The following is a 26,207-nucleotide window of genomic DNA, read 5'->3' as shown; positions in this document are numbered from 1 at the left end:
GGAGGGTAGAAACCTGTCTGAGGGTTGGAAGCAGCGGTAGCTGCAGAGAAAACCCGGGAGAGTTAAGTTGGCAGTACCTGGGTACTATGCTGGAACCCCGGGAATGCATGGAATTGTCCCTCCAACACCAGCATGGTATTGGGGTGACAATTCCATGAACCTTGAAATGTTACATGGCCATGTTCGGAGTTACCATGGTGACGCTACATATGGGTATTGACCTATATGTAGTGCATGCGTGTAATGGTGTCCCCGCACTCACAAAGTCTGGGTAAATTGCCCTGAACAATGTGGGGGCACCTTGGCTAGTGCCAGGGTGCACTCACACTAAGTAACTTTGCACCTAACCTTCACTAAGTGAGAGCTAGACATATAGGTGACTTATAAGTTACTTAAGTGCAGTGTAAAATGGCTGTGAAATAACGTGGACGTTATTTCCCTCAGGCTGCAGTGGCAGTCCTGTGTAAGAATTGTCTGAGCTCCCTATGGGTGGCAAAAGAAATGCTGCAGCCCATAGGGATCTCCTGGAACCCCAATACCCTTGGTACCTAGGTACCATATACTAGGGAATTATAAGGGTGTTCCAGTGTGCCAATCAGGATTGGTAAAATGAGTCACTAGCCTGCAGTGACAATTTTAAAAGCAGAGAGCATAAACACTGAGGTTCTGGTTAGCAGATCCTCACTGATACAGTTAGGCGCCACACAGAGAACACATACAGGCCATACTTTATGAGCACTGGGGTCCTGGCTAGCAGGATCCCAGTGACACAGGCCAAAACAAACATACATACAAGTAAAAATGTGGGTAACATGCCAGGCAAGATGGTACTTTCCTACAGATGGCATGCAGGTAGTGGGGCAATGGGAATAGAGACTTGACTTACCAGAGTCCAGTCCTCCTGCTACTCCTGCCCTTAGGATGCATGATTGCCAAGACTTGCTCCTCCCATGTTGTAAGTTGTGGGGGAGGAGGTGGGGGTCCACTGCCAGTCCTCTGTACTTGAAGCTGGTGTCATGCTGCAATGGAACTTACCTTCCCCCGTAGGTCATTCCACCTCTTCCCGATGTCATCCCTTATTCTGGGGTGCTGTCCCACGCCGTTGACCCTGTCTACGATTCTCCCCCATACCTCCATTTTCCTAGCAATGGATATCTGCTGCACCTGTGATCCAAATAGCTGGGGCTCTACCCGGATGATTTCCTCCACCATGACCCTTATCTCCTCCTCTGTGAACCTGGGGTGTCTTTGTGGTGCCATGGGTGTAGTGTGAGTGGTGTGGGTGAGGGTGTGTGGGGTGATGTGTTTTGGTGTGTGATATAAGGTGCGTGGGTGGTGTATGGGTGATGGTGGTATGTGGCTCTGGTTGTGTGGTTGCTCTTGCTGTATCCCTCTCTGTTGGCAATTGTTTGTAGTTGTAAAGGGTTGTGGGTAATGTTTGTGTGTGTTTTATAGTGGTGTGGGTGTATGGGTGTGGTGTGTGTATGTGTGTCAGGTATGTGCAGTTTGAATTGACCAATGTGGTGTTGTTTTGTATGTGTGTTTATATTTTGAGTACGGCGGTATGCACTGGCAATAGTTTACCCCCATTGAATGTCCGCCATGGTGATTTGTAGGTCATAATGTGATGGGCATAGTTCTGTTGGCGTAACAGTGTGGGTTTTGTTACTGCCATTTTATCACTGACCTTTGGGCACGCGGATTTGTGTGTTTGTGTGAATAGTGACAGATTGGTGTGTGTGTGCCATAATATGGTTAGCGGATATCCGCCAAGGCAGCGGTATGTTGACGTCAGGCAGCATGGTGGTAAGTGGGATTTACCACCAATGTCATAATGAGGGCCTCAGTGTTACCAAAAATAAAGGTACTTTATTTTAGTGACACAAGGCCAAAAATATCTTAAAGGCTATACTCCTTTACGAGGTAAGTGTTATACATAAAATATACACTAGTAACCAAAATCAGATAAGTAAACAATCAAAAATAGTGCAAATAGTGAAAATCACTATAGGTTACAATGGGCCTAGGGAGAACACAAACCATATACTAAAATAGTGGAATGCGAATGTCGGTTTCCCACCTAGGCAAGGGTAGTGTTTAGAGGGGTGCTGGGAGTATAAGAAAACACGAAAGGAAAGCAAAGTACCCCACACCAGAGCCCAGGAAAACAGGAGTATAGTACAGCAAGTTTCCTCAGAACAAACTAGAAGTCATGATAAGGAATAATGCAAGACACCAACAATGGATTCCTGGACCTTAAGACCTGTGGAGAGAGGAGACCAAGGGGGTGATTCTAACTTTGGCGGGCGGCGGAAGCCGCCCGCCAAAGTTCCCCCAACAGAATACCGCTACGCGGTCAGAAGACCGCCGCGGTTATTCTGTGTTTCCCGCTGGTCTGGCGGGCGACCGCCAGAAGGCCGCCCGCCAGCCCAGCGGGAAACCCCTTCCCACGAGGAAGCCGGCTCCGAATGGAGCCGGCGGAGTGGGAAGGGTGCGACGAGTGCAGTAGCACCCGTCGCGATTTTCAATGTCTGCATGGCAGACACTGAAAATCTTTTAGGGGCCCTCTTACGGGGGCCCCTGCAGTGCCCATGCCATTGGCATGGACACTGCAGGGGCCCCCAGGGGCCCCATGACAACCCTCACCGCCATCCTGTTCCTGGCGGTCACAACTGCCAGGAACAGGATGGCGGTGAGGGGGTCGGAAACCCCATGGCGGCGAAGCAAGCTGCGCCGCCATGGAGGATTCCTCAGGGCAGCGGAAAACCGGCGGGAGACCGCCGGTTTTCCGTTTCTGACCGCAGCCATACCGCCGCGGTCAGAATGCCCTTGGGAGCACCGCCAGCCTGTTGGCGGTGCTCCCGCGGTCCGCCAGGGTTGGAATGACCGCCCAAGTCCAACAGTCGCTGAGGAGCCCAGGAGTGACAGGAGCCACTGCTAACCCAGATAAAGGTGGATTCTCCAGTTCGAAGAAACAGTCAGAAATACACCAAAGAAGACAGCTGCGTGTTCCTGCTTGATGTCCTACGTTAAGTAGATGTATGCAAGCTGGCTTTCGTCATTGGATTCCGCCAACAAGCCTTGGCTCATGCAAAAGATGCGTTTGGTGGGAAAAGGCGCCACCTGGACCCAGGAGGGACCCGAGGTTCTCAACCTGGACTGAGGAGACAGAGGGAGCTCTCAGCACTTCAGAGAACCCTCAGAAGACCAGGCAGCACCCACAGAAGTCCTAAAACATTGGGAAAAAGGAGTTGCAAATGGCAGTCATTGCAGCACTACACAAATGGATTCCACACTGCAGGAGAACAAGTTGGGGAGCTGAGCATCACAGGATAGAGTGCTGGGGACCTAGGCTACGCTTTGCACAAAGGATTTCTTGGAGAAGGGCACAAAAGCCCTAGGGGCTGCAAACCACATGGTGCACGGGGGTACTGTCTGGGTCAGGGAAGCAAGCTCTTACCACCACCAAATATGGACAGCTGAACCTTTGGACAGTCAGGGTCACTTTGGTCTACCACCTGTGTTCCATGATCCATGCTCTTCATCAGGAGAGGGGACCCCAGCGTACCGTTCATCGCTGCAGTGAGTTTGCCTGCTGAAGCATGAAAGTGACTCCGTCACTCCACGGGAGATTCCTTCAATTCTTCTGATGCAGGATGAAGACAGGCAGTCCTCAGAGCGTGCACAACCTGGAAACTGTTGCAGATGCTGGAAGGAGCTGAAGTTACAGAGTTGTAGTAGCCGTAGATGCTTTGTTGCAAGTTGTAGAGTTCCTGGAGCACTTCTGCGGTTGATCCGACGGTAGAAGGTGAAGCAAAGGATGCTGAGGAGTCCTGCTGGAGTCTTGCAATCCGAATCTGAGAAAACACCCAGAGGAGAGACCCTAAATATCCCTTAGATGGGAAGTGGTCACCTAACCAGGTAAGTACTTATCAGGAGAGGTCTCTGACGTCACCTGCAGGCACTGGCCACTCAGATGATCCCAGAGTTCCCTGACCATCCTGAAAACAAGATGGCAGAACCCAGGGAAACTCTGGAGGAGCTCTGGGCACCACCCCTGGGGTGGTGGTGGACAGGGGAGTGGGTACTCCCCTTTGGGGTTACGATTGTGAAGCTACATGTGTGTTGTGACCTATATGTAGTGCACACTTATAATGGTATCCCCACACTCACAAAGTCTGGGAAAATTGACCTGGATGACATGGGGGCACCTCTTCTACTGCAGGGGTACCCTCACACAGAGGTACTATGCACCTAGCCTTCAGGGTATGAAGGTTAGATGTATAGGTGACTTATAAATGACCTGGTGCAGTGAAAATGGCTGTGAAATAGTGCTCACACTATTTCACTCAGACTGCAATGGCAGTCCTGAAGAAGTGTTTGTATGAGCTCCGGTTGGGTGGCAAAATAAATGCTTCAGCCCATAAGGATCTCCTGGAACTCCAATGTCCTGGGTACCTAGGTACCATATACTAGGGACGTTTAAGGGGGATCCATTTAGCCAATTTGGAGTGAAATATGGAGTCACAAGACTATAGTGACAAATTTAGAAACAGAGAGAGCATGAGCACTAGAATTCTGATTAGCAGGACTCCAATGACACTTTAGAAAATAGTGCAAGTGCAATGGCAAGCAAGCCATAAACCATAAGCACTGGGGTCCTGACTAGCAGGATCCCAGTGACACAGTAAAAACACACTGACAATCAGGCAGAAATAGGGTGTAACATGCCAAGAGAGATGGTACCAAAGCCCTCCACCATCCCAAGCACACAATCAGACCAGCATGCACCCAAGTCAACAGACTCACACAGACAAACACAGGCACCACAGATCACAGCACAGGCATACACACAGCCAAGACACAGAAGCACACACAACAGACACTGCCTCCACAGTCTCTCCCTCTTCCTCCTCTTCTCTTACAGTCATATCAGCACTCACACCTGCAAGCACTGCATCATCAGTCCCAGATCCTGGCACCTGTACTGCCTTGCCCACAGCCACTAAAACAGCAGACATGCAGATTACTCCCCATTCACCACATGCACAGTCACTACCACCAGCATCACTACCACATGTAGCACACCCACTTCACTTGCAGACACCACCATAACATACATGCACACGACCTGTTGTCCTCTCCCACACTGCCTGCCCAAACCATTCCCAAAACACATAAATGCTCTCACTCAGACACTCAACAGCCATCCACTGCACTCATGCACACTGTACATGCACCTGCAACCCAGTCCAGCACACTTGCTCCTCCTACAACTACTACCTCTACTTCCACTCCCAAACCTGCTTCCACAGCTCACCCCATTTTACTGAAAAAACTGGTCCTTGACCACCTTTACCTCTTCCCCCCTCCTCCCCACCTTGTCCTGTCCAGAAAAGGAAGGTCCAGCTCCCCCAGCCCAGTGTCTCCAGCTCCCAGTCCTCTCATGACCCTCCCCCTGCAGCAAAACCTCCTACTAATGGGCACAAGCCTGGCACTCTGACCCCCGCTCCAAGCCCACTCCTCCCCCTAAACAAAAGAGCAAAGGCCCGCCCCCTCTCATACCCAAACCCAAGGTCCTCCCTCCCAAGAAAACACGCCCACTCCCTGAGGTGCCTGCTTCCATCATGATGTCCCTGCCTAGTGTTTTTTTTTTAACACTGGACTGGCTAATAACCCTTTGTATATGGGTGCCTCATTTGCTGTGGGCGCAGGGCCACTGAAATACAGAGGTTGGACCAAAGGTATGTGTCCTGGCTTTCTTTACTTCTGTCTTATGTTGTTGTAGTATTTCTCTGCAGAGTGTTCTCAGTGTGTGGTCTGTGTGTATGGTGTGTGTTGTACTTGTGTGTGTGTCACTCTCTCCTCTCTCCCTTGTGTGCTCCTGGACTGCCATTGCGTGGTACAGCATCGGCAGGTCTTCAAGTTCAGGTTTCATGGCGACCGCGGACTGCTCTGTGTCCCTGGAGGTGAGCGTTCTCCTTTTATATGATTCGTTTGCGCCAGGCTTTTGATGGTGGTGGTCCCACCTTGAAAATCCTGGCAGTCAGCTATGTCATAATATGGGGGGGCGGAAATGGTATTCCACCAGCCTGAAGATGTCAACCGCCGTGGTCAGTGATCAGACTGCACTGGCTGTTCAGGTGATATTTTGGCTGTCTATGGAGGGATCACCACCGTGATCATAATTTGGTGGTCTTTACCACGAGCCTGGCAATGGTACTACTGCCATTGCCGGCATGGCAGTCAGCTGACCGTCAGTGACATAATGAGGGCCTTGGTGTTTATCCAGTGGGCTATATCAGTCATGAAGTTATTGAGTTTGATCCACGTACTGGGTGTCTTGTCCATGAAGGAGAGAATGGGTTGCATATCATCAGCTAAGAAGAGGACATTCAAATCATGAGAGTGGATGATGCTGGATAGAGGGATCATGTATGCATTGAAGAGGATCTTGCCCAGGAAGGATATGTGGAGACCTCCACAGATGAGGTTGCAAGTGTTAGAGGTGTACGGTGCCAGGCTGACTGACTTGTTCCTTCCTGTCAAGAAGGAGCAGGTCCATCAGAGTGTGTGTCCTTGTATTCCGAATTTGTGTAGGAGTTGAATGATAATGGGGTGGGAGTTTATCTAAATGCAGTGTAGAGGTCCAGGAGGATAAGGGCTACCATATACCCTCTGCCCAGAGTCATTTGGGTGCATTCTGTGGTGGCAATGAGAGCAGTTTTCATGCTGTGGTTGCCTGTGAAACCAGACTGAGTGATGTCAAGGAGTTAGTGGAGATTGAAGTATTCAGTGAGATGTACATTATGGTGGTGGTGGTTTAATATGGGGTGATGAAGGGCCATGTGGTTTGCTCTGGTTCTTTGGATGAGATCAGGAGGAGTTTGTTGAGGTCTGTGGGATCTGGTTGTGGGTTGAAGTTGCTGCAAATAGTGGTCATTTTGTTGCTTAGGAATTGAAAGATATTGTTGCAGAGGTCCAGCGAGGTGGTGATTGAGTTATAGGTGACTGTTGGTGAGGTGAAATCTTTCACAATGGTGAAGATTTCTTTGCTTTCATTGGTGCTGGTATCAATGCGGTCCACTAGCGTGGCACATTTGATGGTCCTTCTCATTTAATGGTAGCATCTTAGGATGGATTTGAACATGCTTCTCTTTGCATTGTTCTGGCTCATTCTCCATTTCTTCTCCAGTTGTTAACAGTAGTATTTCATCAGTCTAAGTTTCTCCCAGTACCAACTGGCCTAGGGTATGAATCTTGCTGTATTGCTATGTTTGAGGGGGGGCAGGGGGTCAATGCAGAAGGTGATCCATTTGTTGAAAGTCTTAATAGCTTTGGGGAGGCTGTTGCTGTCTTCAGATCGGTGGGTGTTGAGAGCGGTGTTCCAGTTCTTGTCAGTGATGCTGTTCCAGTTTTAGAAAGGTGGTCTGGTAGCGGTGTCTCTGTGTTTTAGATTGGGACAGGGATGATGCACCTGACAAGCATGTGGTGGTCTATCCAGGGTACTATATGGGGTTTTCGACTCAGGTGTTGTTGAAGTTGGCACAAATAGAATCCAGAAGGTATCCAGCTACATTGGTAGGTCCCTTTACTCATTAGATGAGGCACAGGCTGTAGGAAAGTGGCTTAATTCTAGCATGGTCACCTCCACTTTTGGCCTGTTTGTCAGTGTGTTTGCCTGTGTCTACTGGGATCCTGCTAATCAGGACCCCAGTAGTTATGCTCTCTCCCTCAAATTATGGTTACTGAAAACTGTTAACCCAGTATTTCAACCACAGTTGGCATACTGGTGCCCCCTTATATGTCCCTAGTATATGATACTTAGGTACCCAGGGCATTGGAGTTCCAGGGGATCCCTATTGGCTGCAGCATATCTTTTGCCACCTACAGGGAGCCCATGCAAAGGCTTCAGCAGGACTACCACTGCAGCCTGCATGAAAAGGTGCATGCACCCTTTCACTGCCATCTACACTGCACCAGGTCACTTATAAGTCACCCCTATAGCAGGCCCCCCAACCCTGAGGGCAGAGTGCTGTGTACCTGTGTGTGAGGTGAGCCAGCAGAGGTGCGCTCACAAACTCCAGGACTATTTTCCCAGACTTCGTGAGTGCAGGGATGCCATTTTCCGGTTGTACTGAACATAGGTCACTACCTCTGTCCAGCTACATAATGGTAACTTCAAACATAGACATGTTTGGTATCAATCATGTTGGAATCATACCCCAATGCTTTTGCAAGCATTAGTTGTATGATTCTGTGCACTCTGGGGGCTCATTAAAGGACACCAGTATTGCCATTCCAGCCTTATGAGGTTTTCCGGGAAGCCCCAGCTGCTGCCACCTCTCAGACAGGTTTCTGCCCTCCTGTTGCTTGAACAGCTCAAGCCCAGGAAGTTATAACAAAGGATTTCCTTTGGGAGATGGGTGTTATACCCTATCCCTTTGGAAATGGGTGTTACAGGCTTGGGAGGGGTAGCCCCCCCAAGCCTCTGAAAATGCTTGAAGGGCACAGATGGTGCCCTCCTTGCATAATCCAGTCTATACCGGTTCAGGGACCCCCAGTCCCTGATCTGGCATGAAACTAGACTTAGGAAAGGGGAGTGACCACTCCCCTGTCCATCACCACCCCAGGGGTGGTGCATAGAGCTCCTCCAGAGGGTCCCTGGGTTTTGTCATCTTGGATTCCAAGCTGTGGGGCACTCTGGGAACATCTGAGTGCCAGTGCCAGCAGGTGACGTCAGAGCCCTCCCCTGATAGGTTCTTACCTGTTTAACTGACCAATCACCCTTTCAGGGCTATTTAGGGTCTCTCTCTTGGGTGGTTCTTCAGATTCTGATTGCAAGACTCCAGCAGGAATCCTCTGCATCCTTTACTTCAACTTCTCTCCAAAGAAAGTGCATCTGCATCCTCCAGAAACTCTACAAACTACAACAAAGAAGCAAAGATGACTTCTGCAACATTGTATCTTCAGCTCCTGCAAGCAACTGCAACTGTTTCCCGGTTGTGAATCCTCAGAGGACAGCCTGTCTTCAACCTGCAGCAGAAGAATGAAGAAATCTCCCTTGGAGTGAAGGAGTCACTCCCCTGCTTCAGCAGGCACCTCTCTGCAATGACGACTGGTTGTGTGGGACCCCTCTCTTGATGAGCTGCGTGCATCCTGCATCATGGGTGGCAGACTGAAGTGGTCCTGATGGTCCTAACGTCCAACTATCCAACTTTGGTGGAGGTAAAAGCTTGTCTCCCCACACAAGACAGTACCCCCGTGCACTGCATGTTTTGCAGTTGCCAAGGCTTGCTGGCATCTTTCCACGAAGTTCTTCATGCACCATGCAGCTCCAGACTCGAGCACTCCTTCCTGTGACACACAGCTTCCTACGTGGTTCTTCGGCGGCGTGAGGCCCTTTGTTGTTGTGCTGCATGGGACTCCTTGCGCATCTTCTTTTTCCCTGTGCTGTGGGCCTCTTGTGTGCGCTGCCTGGTCTTCTGAAGGCTCTCGGAGTTGCTGAGAGCCTCCTCTGACTCCTTCTCCTGGGTAGAGTCCATCAGGTCCCTCCTGGTCCCTGGCAGTGCCATTTTACTCTAACCGCAAGCTCTGCGTATGCCAAGGCTCATTTGTGGAGTCCTGTGACACAAACCAAACTGCAGTCATCCATCCAGTGTGGGACATCGTCTGCACCAACTAGGAACCCGCATCCCTTTCTTGGGTGCAGTACTGACTGTTGTTCTTCACCAGTGGTTCTTCTTTTGCACCTTCATACGGGGTTAGCATGGGCTCCTGTTCTCACTGGACTGTTCTTTGCTTCTTGGACTTGCTCCCCTTCTTCCACAGGTCTTGAGGTCCAGGAATCTAACATTGGTGTTTTACAGTCTCTTCTGGTTCTTGCAATATCTCCCTTCTCATGTTCTTGTGTGTTCTAGGAAAGTTACTGTGATTTACTCCTGTTTTCCTGGGCTCTGGAGTGGGTTTTATTTACTTACCTTTGGTGTTTTCTAATATTCCCAGTGCCCCTCTACACACCAACGTTTGAATTCCACTTTCTTAGTATATGGTTTGTGTTTTCCCCAGGCCTATTTCTAACTATTGTGATTTTCACTATTTACACTGTTTTCTAAGTGTTTTTACAGCTATTTCTGCATACTTGTGTATATGATTTGTGTATTACTTACCTCTGGAAGGAGTATGGTCTCTATGGTATTTTGTTTTTGTAAAACTGAGAATTTTCCTTCATGTGTGTGAGTACTGTGTGACTACAGTGGTATTGCATGAGCTTTGCATGTCTCCTAGTTAGGCCTTGGCTGCTCATCCACACTACTCCTAGAGAGCCTGGCTTCTAGACACTGTCTACATTTCACTAATAAGGGATAACTGGACCTGGTATACGGTGTAAGTACCTTAGGTATCCACTACAAACCAGGCCAGCCTCCTACACAGGCTTACAGGTCTTCAAGAGCTCTTGAGTAGGGTTCAGCAGGGTCTTCCATGTGGAAGCTGAGGTCTCTGAGTATGATAGAATTGCTTGCATTGAGTGGGAAAGGTGGAAGGAGGCTCATGATGGTGTCTGTGTAGTTGGTCTCAGTGGTCTGTAAATGGGAGTGCTACTTGGGAGGAAGTTGACTGTGACATGGAGCTTAAACAACAGGTGTTTCCTGTTGAAGTATGAAGTGTCCTTGGATGTGGTGTCGGCAATGGAGTTCTTGTGGGTGCTGGTGAATCCACCTCTGGACATGTGAAGTCTATTAAACTTGTCAGCCTTAGGGTGGTTCCCCCCAAAATATTTGCCTTCCTTCTCCATTTTTCTAATCTCCTTTTTGCCTTCCTTAGGGCTCTCTGCACTTTACCCCTGCTAACCAATGCTAAAGTGTTTGTGCTCTCACCTCTAAACATGGTAATTTTGGTTTATCCCCAATTGGCACATTTAATTTACTTATACACCCCTAATAATGTGGCATTACATGTACCCAAGACCTGTAAATTAAATGCTACTATTGGACCTGAAGCACTGATTGTGTTATCCATTTCAGTAGCTCCGTGCCATTGCAGAGCCTGTTTGTGCAGTTTTAAACTGCCATTTTGACCTGACAAAATAAACCTGTTGCCAGGCCCATAGAAGACACCTCCAGTTTAGGCCCATGGGAAGCCCATAGGACAGGGTGCAATGTATTTTAAAAGCAGAACATGTATTTTTAAGTTTTATATGCCCTGGCAATGAAAACACTTAAATTCATTTTTCACTACTGCAAGGTCTATCTCTCACCTAGGACAACATTGGAGTTGTATTATAACATTTTATAAGTGTACTTTCCGAATGGTAAGAGATAACCAATTTGTATTTGGTGTCTCTGGGATCCTAACTTAAAATCCTAACTTATGTGAAGTCAGATTTTAAAATACAATTCTGAAAATGGCACTTTAAAAAAGTTGTCATTTATTCACTCAGGGGCATATTTATACTCTGTTTGCGCCGAATGTGCGTCAAACATTTTGACATACATTCAGCGCATACCTTGCCCCATATTTATACTATGATGCCCGACCCCGCGGATGTCAAAAATCCTCTGTGTTCATAAGTTTTTGGATGCGGGAAACTGCCTTTTGTTAATGACATGCAAGGTAGGCGTTCCCGTTAAGAAAATGACTTTAAGGCCTGTGTGCCTTATTTATACTCTCACGTCATTCTGACGCACATCAGGGGGCAGGCTTAAAAAAAGGCACACAGCGCAGTTTTTTAACGCCTGGGTGAGGGCAGGCGTTAAGGGGCCTGTGGGCTCACTTCCATGGTCTCTGACCATGGAGGCAGTCCACAGGTGCCCTTCCATGACCCCAGGGACACCCCCTGCCACCCTTGCCCACCCCTGGAGGACACCCATGGATGGAGGACTCATTCCAGGTAAGTACAGGTAAGTAGAGGTATCATTTTTTAATTTTTTTTAAAGTGGCATTGGGGGCCTAATTTGGGCCCCCATACATGCCACTGTGCCCAATGACCATGCCAGGGGACAGAAGTCCCCTACGCCAGTGCTGCCTGGTTTGAGTCTTTTTTTTTTACTCTGACCAGCCCGCAGCACCGGCCAACGTCAATCCTTAAATAAGGCGGCCGCCTGGCACGTAGAAATGGTGTTAGCCAGCGGTAAATTGTTTAATGCAAGCCAGCCCCATGCTCTTCCACCTTCTGCTCCACTACGAACACCAACGCCGGCGAAGACGACCACAGTGAGTACTGCTGCCTAGCACACAGGGGAGGGGGAAGGAAAAAGAGAGTGACACACACAGACGCAACACCCCCAACACCATACACACAAGCAGATGCACTAACATTACATATTCACCCCGTACCCCTCAGGAATGACGCAAGGACAAAAGGAACTAATTAAAGTGAGTGTAATAAGATAATATAGTAGAAATACGTGCATCCAAATCAAAAAGTATATACATATTTATAAATGTAGTGATACTGCCCAGTCCTCAATGTCCGTGGGTCACAGGGCCACATCACATAGTCCAAGGCCCCACCTTACTCCTGCAACAACATGAAGAGAACACTGCAGGGACATCACTGCAGAGCCAGGCACCTCAGGGGGATGGGAAATGGGGGGGACACCTCAGCCGGAAGATGGTACAATGCCACTGGTCCTGGAGGGGGCAACATGCCAAGTGCTTGGTCCGCGGGAGTGCAAGGCCACAGTCTCTCAAGTGGGTGACTTGCCTACATGCTCTGGAAGGGGCAACATGCCCAGTGCTTAGTCCTGGGGAGTGCAAGGCCACAGTCTCTCAAGTGGGTGACTTGCCCACATGGCCTGGAGAGGACGACATGCCCTGTGTGCTGTCCTGGGGAGTGCAAGGCCACAGTCTCTCAAGTGGATGACTTGCCCACATGCTCTGGAGGGGGCAACATGCCCTGTGCTTGATCCTGGGGAGTGCAATGCCACAGTCTCTAAAGTGGGTGACTTGCCCACATGCTCTGGAGGGGGCAACGGGCCCTGTGCTTGATCCTGGGGAGTGCAAGGCCACAGTCTCTCAAGTGGATGGCTTCTCAACTGGTTCTGGAGGGGGCATTGTGCACAGTGATCTTCAACCTGGGGAGGATGGGGTGAGTGGATGGCTTCTCCACTGGTTCTGGAGGGGGCGTTGTGCCCAGTAATCTTCATCCTGTAGAGGATGGGGTGAGTGGATGGCTTCTCCACTGGTTCTGGAGGGGGCATTTTGCCCAGTGATCTTCATCCTGTGGAGGATGGGGTGAGTGGATGGCTTTTCCACTGGTTCTAGAGGGGGCATGGTGCCCAGTGATCTTCCTCCTAGGGAGGATGGGGTAAGTGGATGGCTTCTCCACTGGTTCTGGAGGGGGCATCTTGCCCAGTGATGCAGATCTTGGGGAGTGCAAGGTTACAGTCTCTCACCTGGGTGTCAGACCCACAGGATTTGCAGGGGCCAGACCACACAACAGCCCATGGACGCAGGAATACACACTGTCCACTGGCAGTGACGGCTGCTCAGTGGTGGAAGTGGTGGTGCTGCTGGTGGAGCTGGCAGTGGTGGCAGGAGGCTCCAGCCCATCACCTGCAGCCTTGGACGGCTTCCTACTGGGGCTGCTGCTGCTGGTGGCCGTGCTGGCAGTGGTGGGGGAGAGGCTCCAGCCCATCCCCTGCAGCCTCAGACGGCTGCACCACCATGGTTGGTGGTGGGGCCTCCGACTGAGTCCCTGCACCAAGCCCCTTGTCTCTACTGCCTGCTGTTGCAGGCTACTTGCCCCTCCTTCCTGCAGCTGGGGCTGCCTCCCTGCCCTTCTGTCCAGCAGCTGGGTCTCCCTCTGCCCTTCTGTCCTGCATCTGGGGCTGCCTCCTTGCCCTTCCTTCCTGCAGCTGGGGCTGCCTCCTTGCCCTTCCTTCCTGCAGCTGAGGCTGACTCCTTGCCCTTCCATTCTGCAGCTGGGGCTGCATGCTTTCCCTTCCTTGACGCACTTGGGGCTGGCACCCTGTCTGTCTGTCTGGCTGGTGGCCGGGATCCTTTCCCACCTGGAGTAGTTGAGGACACTACTGTGCCCATGGACTGTGTGGCTGAGGTGCTTGCCTGGGGTTTGACCACCCTGGCCTGATGTGAGGGACGGGGAGGGGTAGTGGAGTGGTCAATGTCGGGGAGGAAAAGCTTCTTAGGGGCATTGGGGCGGGAAGAGGGAGATGGTTTGGGAGTGGAGGAGGAGGGAGTGGTGGTAGGAGATGTCTGTCTGCTGTTTTTGAGTGCAGGTGCATGGGCAGGATGCTGTTGTGTGGTGGATAGCTGTTGGGTGTCTTAGTGCTTGTGTTTGTGTACTTTGGGGGAGGGGGCACAGACATAGTGGGAGAGGACACAGGGGATGTGTGCATAGATGTGGGGGTGGTGACTGCCAGTGAGGGGCGTGTACTGATAGGTGTGCTGGTGATGGCGGTAGTGGATGAGGATGTAGTGTATGCAGTGAGTGCAGACGGAATTGGGAGGGAGGTGGATGATGAGGAGGAAGGGGCCACATTGGAGGTAGTGGATGTTGGAATGTCTGCTTCTGGATGATGTTTGTGTGAGTGCCTGTGGGATGAAGTGTGGTGCTTGTGTTTGCCATGTCCACTCTTGTGTGTTGTCCTGGGTGCATGCTGGTCTGACTGTGTGCTTAGGATAGGTTGGGGTTGAGGGGAATGGAATTGGGAATAGGAAGTTGGAGGGGAGAGGCTGGGAACAGGGACAATGGCTGCCATCAGAGAGGATGTCAGAGCCTGGATTGATCTATGTTGGGCCGCCAAGTCAGTGTGAATGCCCTCCAGGAATGCATTTGTCTGTTGCATTTGGGCTGCCAGCCCCTGGATGGCATTCACCATGGTTGACTGATCAACAGAGATGGATAGCAGGAGGTCAATAGCCTCCTCACTCAGGGCAGCAGGGCTAACTGGGGCAGGGCCTGAGGTGCCTAGGGCGAAGGAGTTGCCCACCCTCCTGGTTGAGCGGGCACTGGAAACTCACTGAGGGGCTGCTGGGAGGACGGTGCTGGTACGGGGGTGGTGGCTGTACCTGTAGCTGGGGTGGGCACTGAGGTGTCCGCCACCACAAGGGAGCTTTCATTGGAGGAGGTATCCATGTCCGAACTGTCCCCTCCAGTCTCCGCCGTGGTGCTCCCCTTACCCTACATCCCACTGGTGCCCTCACCGTTGGTGGATTCAGCCTTCTGGGTCCTGTGGAATGCAGCTCCCTCCATCTTCGGTGCTTCTGCTCCTCCGCTAGATGATGCTAATGCACAAAAGGACAGGGCGACAAAACAAAAAGGGGGGAGAAGAGACAAAGGATACACTTGGTCAGTGGCACCAACAACACCACTGTTGGTGTACACAACACACTCACACACAGGGAACAGCCCCACGCACTAGGCAATGCACTACCAGTCACAATGCTAGTGACCAGCCCATGGATAGAGTCACCTAACGGCAATAGCAGCATACCTAAGACCCACAATCTTCTGCCCAGTAGTGGATGCCTACTAGCTTGGTAGGAGTACTTTCACATCAGAACACTTCCCAACATGGGACCTACCTTGCAATGCCAGGCCTGGGCTAGGGGCACCCACAGGGCCCAACCCCCCTACCCAAATACCACCCCATTCGGGTAATGATGGGTACTGTACTCACCCCCTTGTGGCTGCTGTGATGCCCCCAATCGCCCATCTAGCTCTGGACAGGCCACAGCCAGTATGCAGGCCATCAGGGGGGTCAGAGTTCGAGAGGCACCCCTTCCTTGTTGGGAGGCCATCCCCAGTGGGGCCTCACCCGTCTTCCGTGCCCAGCGTCTCAGGTCCTCCCACCGTTTCCGACAGTGGGTGCCACTCCTGCCGCAGACACCCAGGGTCTGCACGTCCTTGGCGATGGCACACCATATACCCTTCCTTTTGATGGGCACTGACCTGCAGGGAAATACACACAGGGAAGGGTGTTAGTCTGATCGTCCTGCCCGTTCTCATCCCCATTAGCACAGACATGGCCCACCATACATGCTGCACGCTGCCCAGGGCCCATCCACCAACCCCCCCGGACGAGGCCTTCACACACAGCACTCCATGCATTCACGCCCAATGCATCTTACTCACGGTGTACTCACCTGTTAGTCTGGAGTCCCATACAGCATTCGGTACCCGGGTAGGACCCCATTCACCAGTCTCTCCAACTCCGCTGAGGAGAGAGAAGAGATAATGGTCAGCTGCTCACTCTTTTGTCCCATGACTGCAACTACTGTGGATGAATAGGAGATGGAGAGATCCCCCCGTGTACAGACCCCTGATGGACTTGGCAACAATGGAGGACAAGCACATTATCCTCACCCATAGACTTGGCAGTGCCACAATCACGTAGCTGTGTGCCCATTGGACCCTGACCTGATCTCTCCTATCCGTCACCCCACTGGGATCCCCCCTCTTCTGCCATTGCTATCAGTGCTCCATTTCCTGGCCACAGGATCCTTCCAAGTGACAGTGGGCTTGGCAGCAGGAATGTCTCAGCCAACGTTCTCATTATTGCTGACTAGAGTGTTGTCTGCCCTGATTATACACATGTGCAGCTACATCGTTTTCCCCCAGATAGAGGATTTGGCCACAATGAAAGCTGATTTCTATGCAATGGGACATATCCCCAACATTATTGGGGCAATTGATGGAACAAATATTGCATTTGTCACCCCCCGGCACAATGAACAGGTCTTCAGAAATCAAAAGAGCTTTCACTCCATGAATGTGCAGATGGTGTGCCGGGCGGACCAGTACATCTCCCACATCACTGCAAAGTATCCTGGGTCTGTGCATGATGCCTTTATCCTGAGGAATAGCAGCATCCCAAATGTGATGGCCCAACTCCAGAGGCTTAGGGTGTGGCTAATAGGTGAGCCCTGGTTCCCACCCAGTATATGTTGGCGTATGGGTATGGTGTGGGCCCTAAGGTTTAGTGGTGGCTAACAGTTGTCCCTTGATATTTGCAGGTGACTCTGGTTACCCTAACCTCTCCTGGCTACTGACCCCTGTGAGGAAAACGAGGACAAGGCCAGAGGAACCTACAATGAGGCACATGGGTGAACAAGAAGAATTATAGTGAGGACCTTTGGCCTCCTGAAGGCCAGGTTTCATTGACTCCATCTAACAGGTGGATCCCTGTGCTTCTCACCCAAGAAGGTCTGCCAGATCATCGTGGCATGCTGTATGTTGCGCAACCTTGCCTTGCGTCGCTCAGTGCCTTTTCTACAGGAGGAGGAGGCTGGAGATGGCCGTGTGGCAGCAGTGGATCCTGTGGACAGAGGAGGCAGAGGATGAGGATGAGGACAACAGAAGTGCAATTATACGTCAATACTTCCAATGAGACACAAGTAAGACAGTGTTGAAACACATATAATTGACAGTTTGATGTGTGACATTGTCACTGGCAGGCTGTGTATTCCTACTTCTATGCCCACTCAATGTACCCTTTGGCATCTCTTTTTGCAGATGTTGGTGCCCCACTATTGCTCCTGCTGTGTTCAGCGCAGCCCACTACAGGTCTTTCCATTGTAAACATTACTGTACAGTTGAATTGCAATGTTTAAACCTTGTTAAACGAATACATACTTAAATCAGTTGACATACTCCATACTTTTTCAAAGGGTGTTTATTAAGAGTGCTAAGAAGTAGAGGGGGAAGTGCAATAGGCTGGGGTGATGATGGAGGAAAGTCCAGGATAGAGTCCAGTCTATTTGTAGCACAGGTGCATTGTCTAAGGGGGCATAGGAAGGGGAGCAATGGTAGTTCAAGGTCGACAGGGTGACAGAGTGGGACACAAGGGTGACAATCAGGAGAGTTTTATTTCCTGGCGGGGTCTTGGCAATAGTCTCAGGCTTCTGCCTGGATCGCAGGAAACGTTTGTGGGGTGGTTTGCCTTCTGCAGGGGGGATGCTGGTGGCCTGTTGTTCCTGTGGTGGGGCCTCTTGACCACTAGAGGCAGCGGAGGTGGAGGGCTGTTCAGCAGTGTGGCTAGTGCCAGGGGCCCGGTGGTGTGCCACTGTCTCCCTCATAGTGTTGGCTATGTCTGCCAGCACCCCTGCAGTGGAGACCAGGGTGGTATTGATGCCCTTCAAGTCCTCCCTAATCCCCAGGTACTGTCCCTCCTGCAACTGCATGTTCTCCTGCAACATGAACCAGTATCTGGCCCAGCGTATCCTGGGAATGTTGAGATGCTCCCAGGATCGCGATGAGTGCCTCCTGGAGAGTCGGTTCCCTGGGCCTGTCCTCCCCCCGTCACACAGCAGTCCTCCCAGCTTCCCTGTTGTCCTGTGCCTCTGTCCCCTGAACCGTGTGCCCACTGCCACTGACCCCAGGTCTCTGATCGTCCTGTGTTTATGGCGTGGCCTGGGGTCCCTGTAGTGGTGGACATACTACTGGTTGACGTGTCCTGGGGACAGAGGTATGGGCCCGCTGGGTGGATGCTGTAGTGGTGTTTCCAGAGGGGGAAGGCTCCGTGGGCGTGTGAGATTGTGCCTGGGTAATCGACTGTCCGGAGATCCCTGATGGGCCAGGTTGGTCATGCAGATCCAGGCGAGCAGATCTGCTGTCATCAATAGGGGCCTCTTCTGTGGGGGGACTGGATGTTGCTGGCACCTCTTCGTCTGTGACTTTGGGTGGGTTACCTGTGGGGATGTAATTGCAGTGTTATTGTTTCTACGTGTGGCATCTTGTGCATAGGTGTGTTGCCCTCTATGGTTGTTATTGCCCTCATAGCTTTGCCTTCTATGAGTTGTTAATTGGTGGGCTAGGTGATTGTCTCTAGTGTGCATGCAGTGGTGATAGGTATCCATGCAGGTCTGTGAAAGGTGTCCATGCATTGGTGTTGCATGCAGGGCTTGGCACTGGGATGAGTGGGTTGTGATGGTAGGGTGTTTAGGAGGTGGTGGACTGATGGGAATGAGGGTGAGGGTGGGGGTATGTGATGGCATGCAGGTAGGGGGTGTTAGTAATAGAGAGCTGACTTACCAGAGTCCAGTCCTCCTACTTCTGCCAGGCCCTCAGGATACATGATTGCCAAGACTTGCTCCTCCGAGGTTGTTAGTTGTGGAGGAGGAGGTGGGGGTCCACCGCCGGTCCTCTGTACAGCGGGTTGGTGTCTACCTGCAATGGAACATACCTTCCCCCGTAGGTAGTTACACCTCTTCCTGATATCATCCTTTGTTCTGGGGTGCTGTCCCACGGCGTTGACCCTGTCTATGATTCGCCGCCATAGCTCCATCTTCCTAGCAATGGATATCTGCTGCACCTGTGATCCAAATAGCTGAGACTCTACCTGGAGGATTTCCTCCACCATCACCCTCAGCTCCTCCCCAGAGAATCTGGGGTGTTGTTGTGGTGCCATGGGTGTAGTGTGAGTGGTGTGGGTGAGGGTGTGTGGGGTGATGTGTTGGGGTGTGTGATGTAAGATGCGTGGGTGGTGTGTAGGTGATGGTGGTATGGAGCTAGGGTTGAGTGAGTGCTCTTGCTGTCTCTCTCTGTTGGCAATTGTTTGTATTCGCAAGGGGTAATGTGGGTGTGTGTTTTATAGTGGTGTGGGTGTGTGGGTGTGGGGTGTGTATGTGTGTCAGGTGTGTGTAGTTTGAATTGTCCAATGTGGTGTTTTTTTTTGAGTATGTGTATTTTGAGCGCGGCGGTATGTACCGCCAATGGTTTACCGCCATTGAATGTCTGTGCTGTGATTTGTGGGTCATAATGTTGTTGGCGTAGTTCTGTCGACATAACAGTGTGGGTTTGGATACCGCCAGTTCATCACTGACCTTTGGGCTGGCAGACTTGTGTGTATGGTTGTATAGTGACAGATTGGTATGTGTGTGTGTCATAATATGGTTGGCGGTTATCTGCCACGGCAGCGTTATTTTGGCGGCATGGCACTAAGTGGGATTTACTGCCAATGTCATAATGAGGGCCATAGTATATTGTACAGAAACAAGACCAAAACAACATGATTCATAAAGCCTATGCCAGGGCAATTAATCAATACGTTGACAGGCTTCCCTGCTTAGGGTGATAGAACATAGACCCTGGCCCACTACAGCAGGGGTAGGTGCCGTTTCTACACCTCTCTGAATCCAGTTGGATCCCTCTGTGTATGCTTTCAGGGCCTACTAAGTGAACCTATGGGGAATCGTTCTCTCATCTGTGGACCCCCATCTGTGAAACGCCTAACTTTAATTTGCTGACAGATGCATTCCAGTAGGAAGAGAGCACTACCATTGCCCACAAAATGATGTGGCTGCTCACCCCATTGGGTCTGACTTTCTTCCTCAGCCCAAGGGCAGCAACCAACAGAGGCTGTCCTTGTGCAGAGCCAGACCCCAGGCCATCCAGGGGTCTCTGTCCTCTGTAGCTTCTCAGAGTGGGGGGTTGTAGCCCCAGGTGCATCTCATCCTTTCTCCACTCCAACTCCTACTTGTTCAGGGGTGATCGCCTGAGAATGGTACTCCAGCCCAGGGTCTGTACCTGTGGGCTAGGCATGAGTGAGGGGTGAGTTCTTCTTTCCCCTGCCCTTCTTCCGGAGTTCTGTACCCTCCTTTTGGGAGTGGTACCCATAGAATCCAGAACTGTCAGGGAGGTTGTGGCAGCCATTCTGCTCCCCTTTGCCACCAATTCAGGGGTACTATCTTCCATCTGGTCTTCCAACCCAGGTCCTGGGTTGAACTGGGGTCAGGGATGAGTCCTTCCTCCTCCTGCCCCTCCTTATGGGGTTCCGTGCCCTCCTTTTAGGAGTGGTACCCCAGAAGATAAAACTGCATGGACGTTAGTGGCAGCCACCCCTTCCCAAGGCCAGTTCAGGGGTGATACCCTGAGCCCAGTTCTCCAACCCAGGGTCAGTACCCGTGGGTTGCACAGGGCTTAGGGATAAGTCCTTACTTCCCTTACCCATCCATCTTGGCTTCTGAACCTTCCTTTGCAGTGTGGTACTGCCAGGCACCAGATCTTTGTTGCCCACTTGTGTCAGCTGCCCTCTAAGTTCTCCTGAAACTATGGAGCCCCCTTCAGCAGATGGTCTCCTGGTACAGCCTAGACTTCCTTCTATCCCTGGGACTTTGCCCACTCCCATCTCTTCTACTCTGAGAAGGGTCATGGGACCCTTTTCCCACCTCACTAAACTGGGACCCTTCTTGGCTACTGTGCACCACCTCTATCCTTGGTTTGGGGGAACCTGAGCCCCCAGGTGCCTTTTCAGACTCTCTGGAACTCACGAAGAGGCCTCCCTCCTTTACACATTCCCTGGGGTCAGAGAACTTACACTCCAAGAGATGTTCGAATAGCCCTGGAAAACAATAGCATATGCTCTCTGACCATCAGATTGAACAGACCTTCACAATTGTTTACAGTGCTGCCCTTCACACAATCATCCAGTGCTTTGCAAAAATCCTCCACAAATTCCTCACAAGACTGGTGAGATAATTACTGTCCCTGAACTTCAACCTATACTCTACAGGGGTAAATCCACACTTTTTTTTATCAGTGTTTCCTTCATGGGAGTGTACCTCTGCCTGTCACTGTCTTCTAGAACCAGTAGGGCATCCTTCCCATCCTCAGGAATATAACTCCCCAGGCCAGATTCCCAATCCTCCTCAGGGATCCTGTGCACTTCCAGAGTCCTCTCATACTCCTGCAACCACTGACGTATGTCATCCCCCACCTTGAAGCTGGGCACCAAGTCTGTGGGTATGTGAATGGTATCTTTAACACTGGACTCGCTAATTTTTGCTGCCACCACTGGCCTCTACTTGCAATCCTCTCCTCGGCTAAGGCTCTCAGCCTCAGAACTTCTCTCTTCTATATCCAGCTGAGATTAATCTGCTCCTGGCATTAGACCCAGCAAGAGTCTCCCTATCTGTAGGGTACACTCTCTCTCTGCTGTTGTCCCCGGCCAGTCATTTTCTCCCTCCTCCTCAAACTCCTCAGGGTCACTGCCATAGGAGTGTGGATTGGGAACCCTCCCCATAAGACTCCTTACTGATTTTGGTATCCTCCTCAGGGTCAACCTCAAAATCACCATCTTCTCGGCCCTCTGCTGAAGCTTTTTCCCAGTGTGTCATTTCAAAATGATAGAGGGCTAGCTGAAGATCCCACTGGATGGATTTCTCACTCACAGCTAGTTCCTTCTCCCTGCAGAAACATTTTAATTCCCCCAAACTGTAACATAGCAGGTCATTGAAATTCAATTTTTGGCAAGGTACTACTCATGCAAGCAACAAGAGTAACATGTGTAAGAAGATGAGGTGAAAGCAAACAATAAAAAAGACCAATGGGAGAGAACAGGAGAAAAACAAAACACTTAATAGTCTAAGGTTAGAGTTGTAGTGCATCACACTGATGCAAGTCCTACCCTCACTACTGATTATGATTGTAACCATATTTTAAGCAGAGAACCTAAGCACTTTATCACTGAATAGCAGTGGTCAAGTGCCAGAGCCCTAAAGCTAACACAAACAAGGTCAGAAAACAAAGAGGAGGAAGGCAAGTTTGGAAAAGACCCTGCAGAAAGGGCCATTTCCAACACTCATGAATAAAACTCTCCCCTAAAACTTCATATCTACCTACTGGAAAATATTTCAATGTGAACTGAAATGTTGAGAATGACAGTGAGAAAACTCCATGCACTAGCCATACTGCTCATGGTGTTTCGGCTATTGTGAAAGGCAACGTCTCTTTTTTTCCTTTAGTCAGCATTGTATTTATAGTGTCTTTATTTGCCATTATTTCTAGTTTAAGCATCAGATTCAAAGGCAAAAACAATTCTGTTGCATTCATGCAATTCCAGGAAATGGAGTGTGATTTCAACTCAACTCCATAGTCCATCTAAGTTAAGTTTGCCCATGTAGTAATCAATTGCTATAGAGACAATAATATCTAAGATGTACATACAAGTGGATACTGACAGCTGTGAGTGAATATAATGAGGGTCCAGACTACTTGCTTTAAACCCCTTCCAAGAGTTTAAAAAACATGCATGACAGCCATTTGTGTCCACTGGCCACATAATAGCCACCATTTAGGACCTGAAAGCATAGAGCTAAATGTACCATTCTGTACCACACCGCTGAGTTCCTCAGTGCAACCACCCATTGCAACCTGAAAGTGCACATTTAAATATACCATTCTGTACCATGCCATTGAGCTGTTCTTCAGTGTAATTTAATACATCTTTGAACTGTTCAATTGGATAGATAATGGACACTTTCGTTTCTTTGATTTTGGTAGACCCATGCAAGTCTTTGGCTTACTGTGTCATTAGTGGACCATCTGTAGTTGAATTAGACATCTTTGCCAGCTCTTTGTTCCCCAAACTGATTTTAAATCATTTATTTTATTATTCATAGTCTTTAGTTGCTAGTTGGGAAACAAACAGATTTGAATAAATACATTTTGTGTGGGTTAACATATTTTCCTTGTTTTGAAGGTATTAATTTAAAATAATAGAAAAAGGATCTGAAGTACCATGCTCAGAACAATATGTGAATTTGTCTAACAATGTTTTGGAACTTCCCACTGGTGGAGTTGGACAAAGTTCCCATTGTGTATAAATAATAATTGTAGTTCCATGTAGGTAATGGTGTGCATAGTAATGATAAAAAATAATTTCACCATAATTCACTAATTTAATATATATATCCTCATTTTTAAGCTCAGTCAGTATTGAGGAATCTGTTTTAACGTCTCATTCTTCAGACATTACACCTAGGGTTAGACCATCATCCACAGTAATTTAAAAAGTGCATGGAATTTGTATAGCCTCTGTAGGATCAATTAATCATAGGGGACCTTATCTCAAACAATTCTCTCAGAATCTAAAACAGAATAAATGTTCATAAGGGACTGGTCTCTTTGCACTTTGTGAAAAGACGAATGAAGCTTCAAAACCTCAGATACCAGGTCTACAGCAGAGCATTCTGAGAGATAATGGTTATTTATAAGCAAGAAGAAATTGGTCACAAATCCAATCCATAAGTGTAAAAGAAAGTAATGCAGTTTTAATCCACAAACTGGTCCATGGACGGATCAGATAAGTGTGTTTCAACCAGTGAAGGGAATAACATACACCATGAAGGGAAGTGTAAGCAGAATCAGAAGAGAAGTCTTCAGTGCCAACAAATTAATTAGAAGCAGTCTGCTTGAAGACAGGAGCCTCGAGAGGTGAAAGAGGAATGGTAGACACATCCAACAGTGGTTCATCATAAACAACTCTGTTGGTTTTAGTTGTAGTAAAAAACTGTAAACTTACATCTGGTGTATTTCTTGCATTTTCAGCATTAAAAGAAATCAACAAAAGTTCATTCTCCGGCCTGCCCAGCCTGGCGGAAACAATATTGGTGATGTTTAACCCCTTCGCTGCCAGGCCTTTTTTTGCCTATTTGGGGCAGTTCGCGCTTAGGCCCTCATAACTTTTTGTCCACATAAGCTAACCAAGCCAAATTTGCGTCCTTTTTTTCCAACATCCTAGGGATTGTAGAGGTACCCAGACTTTGTGGGTTCCCTTGAAGGAGGCCAAGAAATTGGCCAAAATACAGTGAAAATTTCATTTTTTTCAAAAAAATTGGAAAAAGTGGCTGCAGAAGAAGGCTTGTGGTTTTTCCCCTGAAAATGGCATCAACAAAGGGGTTGCAGTGCTAAACTCAGCAGCTTCCCAGCTTTCAGGAACAGGCAGACTTGAATCAGAAAACCCAATTTTTAAACACAATTGTGGCATTTTACTGGGACATACCCCATTTTTGCAATTTTTTGTGCTTTCAGCCTCCTTCCAGTCAGTGACAGAAATGGGCATGAAACCAATGCTGAATCCCAGAAACCTAAACATTTCTGAAAAGTAGACAAAATTCTGAATTCAGCAAGGGGTCATTTGTGTAGATCCTACAAGGGTTTCCTACAGAAAATAACAACTGAAAAAGACAAATATTGAAATTGAGGTGAAAAAAACATAAATGTTTCTCTACGTTTTACTCTGTAACTCTTCCCTGCAATGTCAGATTATTGAAAGCAATATACCGTTACGTCTGCTGGACTCCTCTGGTTGCGGGGATATATAGGGCTTGTAGGTTCATCAAGAACCCAAGGAACCCAGAGCCAATAAATGAGCTGCACCCTGACGTGCGTTTTCATTCTATACCGGGTATACAGCAATTCATTTGCTGAAATATAAAGAGTAAAAAATTGCTATCAAGAAAACCTTTGTATTTCCAAAAAGGGCACAAGATAAGGTGTTGAGGAGCAGTGGTTATTTGCACATATCTGAATTCCGGGGTGACCAAACTAGCATGTGAATTACAGGGCATTTCTCAAATAGATGTCTTTTTTACACACTCTCCTATATTTGGAAGGAAAAAATGTAGAGAAAGACAAGGGGCAATAACATTTGTTTTGCTAATCTATGTTCCCCCAAGTCTCCCGATAAAAAAGATACCTCACTTGTGTGGGTAGGCCTAGCGCCCGCGACAGGAAACGCCCCAAAGCGCAACGTGGACACATCCACATTTTTGAAAGAAAACAGAGGTGTTTTTTGTGAAGTGCCTACCTGTAGATTTTGGCCTCTAGCTCAGCCGGCACCTAGGGAAACCTACCAAACCTGTGCATTTTTTAAAACTAGAGTCCTAGGGGAATCCAAGATGGGGTGACTTGCGGGGCTCGGACCAGGTTCTGTTACCCAGAATCCTTTGCAAACCTCAAAATTTGGCTAAAAAAACATATGTTCCTCACATTTCTGTGGCAGAATGTTCTGGAATCTGAGAGGAGCCACAAATTTCCTTCCACCCAGCGTTCCCCCAAGTCTCCCGATAAAAATGATACCTCACTTGTGTGGGTAGGCAAAGCGCCCGCGACAGGAAACGCCCCAAAGCGCAACGTGGACACATCTAAATTTTTGGAAGAAAACAGAGGTGTTTTTTGCGAAGTGACTACCTGTAGATTTTGGCCTGTAGCTCAGCCGCCACCTAGGGAAACCTACCAAACCTGTGCATTTCTGAAAACTAGAGACCTAGGGGAATCCAAGATGGGGTGACTTGCGGGGCTCGGACCAGGTTCTGTTACCCAGAATCCTTTGCAAACCTCAAAATTTGGCTAAAAAAACACATGTTCCTCACATTTCTGTGGCAGAAAGTTCTGGAATCTGAGAGGAGCCACAAATTTTCTTCCACCCAGCGTTCCCCCAAGTCTCCCTATAAAAATGATA

Source organism: Pleurodeles waltl, chromosome 4_1 (assembly GCF_031143425.1).
Source record: "Pleurodeles waltl isolate 20211129_DDA chromosome 4_1, aPleWal1.hap1.20221129, whole genome shotgun sequence".
NCBI lineage: Eukaryota > Metazoa > Chordata > Amphibia > Caudata > Salamandridae > Pleurodeles > Pleurodeles waltl.
This window is presented reverse-complemented; position numbering follows the sequence as displayed.